Below are 3,294 nucleotides of genomic sequence, written 5' to 3'. Positions count from 1 at the left end.
GTGAAATACAGTGGACCGTCCTGTGGATCCTAGCAGTCAGGGGGAAATGTTTTTTTCGCGAAATACTGGTGGCCCATCCGGTGGGTCCCTGTTGTCGGGTGGAGGAATAATTATTTTCCGCGTAATAAGGAGGCACTTCCTTGCGGCTGCCGTGGACCCAGCTGTCAGCCTCTCCACGTACAGTACTCTTCCGATGGAAGTCGGTCATTGACTACATTGACCACGCCATGCCGAGAGAACCACGGCGGTGGACGAGGGTGAGGCCTAGGAAGGGGACGACGCAGAGCCGGGGAAGACGCGGTAGTGGAAGCCCGCGCGGAGAGGAGTATGAGGGTTCACCGGTTCGGCTGTAGTGTGAGGCTGCCGTCGCCATAGAATAACAGGGGGTGTGGGTGAGTAGAGGGATGCCCTAGCCAGTGGTGGGAGTAGTAGGGGGCGCTGAGGCCTGCGCGGCAGCACAGCCAGCCACGGGAGGCAGGAGTAGGCGGTCCCGCCGGCGCTGCTTTGGCGGCTGGAGCAAGAAGATCAGAGATTGAAGAAACACAACGGCCATTGGATTGACATCCAACGGTTACGTCTACTAGAATAGTTCGTTGACGTATATAATAACTAAAAAATCTTGCATACGCGTCAACTAAACAGGCCCACAAGTCAAACCACTCCCTCTTTTTTTAATAATTTATATATAGCTCATGGCAACTTCTTATTCAATTTATTGCAGTCATTTTTTTGGTTGGCCAGGGCCAATTTCACATATTTCTATGGGTTCCAAACTATTTTTAATACCGAAATGTCGAGCCACATTTAAAGTACTTTGAAGATATATTTAAATTAGGTTAATGCCCAGTGAAATAGGAATCTGAAAATGTGAATTTTTTTAGAAATTATAAAGTAATTGCTAATTTATCATCTGTTTTTATATTTACATCCCATTTCATATTACTTTCAAGATTTGCAGGTGTCTTGAAAGAGTTGCAGCCCATCAGGGCGTAGAAAAATAAGTAGGCCTGGATTGGGTATTCTTCAGAAAAAATAAGTTGGGCTCATTTTCACAAAGAAAAAATAGTTGGGCTGGTCACATGGTGAACATAAAATATAAGCCTGGGCTAGACGGGCCACAGCCCAGTTCAAACCCTGCTCCGTCTCAACAATACGAAACAAAAAAATACTGCTCGAGTAGCTACGTCCCAGGTGTCAGCCGATCTTGTGTTGTTCTCTTGTCTATTGACTATATACGCTCACAATGTCGTGGGTCCCAGATGTCACGAAAACACTAGGAGGAAGCATTTTATTTTTCCATACGCTGATGTGGTGGGCCCCTACTGTCATCCTCTCCACGTACTTCTGCTGATTCCTGTTGTTTGTTGACCATGTTGACAACGCGAGAGGGCGGTGCCGCGGCGAGGGCACCAAAGTGTGTGGAGGACGTCGGCATTAACGATTTAGGAGACGGTGTGGCGTCGATGCGTGTGTTGAGGCGCAGCCAGCCATGGGAGGCGGAAGCAGGCGGCCCTACCGCCACTGGTTTGGTTTTGGCGGCTGGAGGAAGACAGGACTAAAGAAACACGACAGGCTGTAAAAGCAGCAGGAGTACTTAACAACCTTAACTGAAACAAGCAGGGGCACTTAACAACCAAAGTTGAAAGCAGTATGAGTACTTATACAGCTTCAACCATACAAAGCACGCCTCGAATAGTGCTACTTTGCCTATAGTTAACCAAGGGTGAGGCCACCAAGCCCCAGGACAAGGCCTAGGTTGTCACACCCTAGCTAGTTCATGCATTAGAGTGTTGCATCACGTTTATTTTCCCAAAAAACTGAAATGGGGATAACAGAACCCCCAGCACCCCCTGGAACAACTAGGGTTTACAAAAAACTTTTTCAATGAACCTGAAATGCCCTTCTAAAAAGTCCACCCTTTTTGTTTTGGGTTAAAACCTTTGACAAAAATGGTGCACACTTTTCTAGGACATGATAAGGTCATTGGATTAATTCATTATTAATTGCATTTGGGCAATTTAAATCCTTTAAATATTTTAAAATGCCCAAATAATCGTGAAAGTAATTTTAGGCTGTTGAGAATATTTTCAAATGTGCCTCTGAATATTTTCAGGGTTTTCCTAAATGAAATAGTATTTTTACTATTTCAAAACACAAAACATAATAAATAGAAAATAGAAAAGAGAGAGAGAAAGGAAACTAACCTGGAAAAGCCACCACCCGGCCCACCTGGCGGCCCAGCACTATGCTAGCCCATGCCAGCCAGCTGCTTCGTCCCCGCCAGGCAAGTAGGGAGGTGACGCCCGCGTGCGCGAGCTCGCCAGCGCGTCAGCTGCTTGCCGCCCTCGCCCCTGGACACTTGGGCGAGCTCCACGGCGCCGCCCCAACCCCGCAGACACGTCGCTCACTCCTCTGTCTGTCTCCCTCGCCCTCTCCCACCATCACCGACGCCCCAGCCGCCGCACCGTCGACGTAGCTGCGCCATCCTTCGTCCTCGCGCCGCGCCACCATGTCCACGAGCTCCGCCATCATCGACTACGTCGAGCAGGCTGAGCCCCGAGCGCTCGCCCACTCTAGAGTCGCCCCGACCTCGTCTTCCCCAACTCCGGCCACCGGAGATCACCTTCGCCTTCACCACAGCACCAGCTTGTCCCCGACCTCGCCGACTGCTCCGACGTGACCGCCGTGAGCTCATCCACCTCCCCATCCTCTCCGTTTGCCTTCTCGTGCACCGCAGTGCCCGCACCAAGCTCGGTCACACCCGCCGCCGCCACCGCACGTCGCTGTCGTGGCAACAGCCACATTGGCTTGCAACCGAGCATGTCATCATCTTCACCGCACTCGCAGGAGCCCGTACCACCCCCGCACGCTCCTCGCCGTGCCTCCTAGCGGCTAGTTCGACCTCGCCCGAACTCCGGCAGCCGCAACGCTTGTCGCCGGCGTCGGTTCCAGCAACCCTGAGCGCAGCCATTGCCACCACTCGACGCGGCTTGCCCCAGCTACGCGTAGGAGGTCTCCGCCGTAAATTTGGTCATCGGCGTGGAAAACCCGCACCGCTCCGCCGCGTCTGGCCTCGCCGGCATCTAAACATCGGCGAGTTTGACTCCGCTGACAAAGTTTGACCCCCCCAGGGTCACTGACGTGTGGGCCATGCCCTTGATTAATTTAGAATTAGATTAGTTAATGCTAATTACTTTAGTTAATGGGTTGACTCACTGACATGTGGGCACATGCCCTAACTAACCTAGATTAGTGCTAACGTAAAACCAACTAACTCTGTTAATTAGTTGTTAC

Source organism: Triticum aestivum, chromosome 3A, assembly GCF_018294505.1.
Source record: "Triticum aestivum cultivar Chinese Spring chromosome 3A, IWGSC CS RefSeq v2.1, whole genome shotgun sequence".
Classification (NCBI taxonomy): Eukaryota; Viridiplantae; Streptophyta; class Magnoliopsida; order Poales; family Poaceae; genus Triticum; species Triticum aestivum.
The sequence above is the reverse complement of the archived record's forward strand: the minus strand, read 5'-3'. Positions refer to the sequence as shown.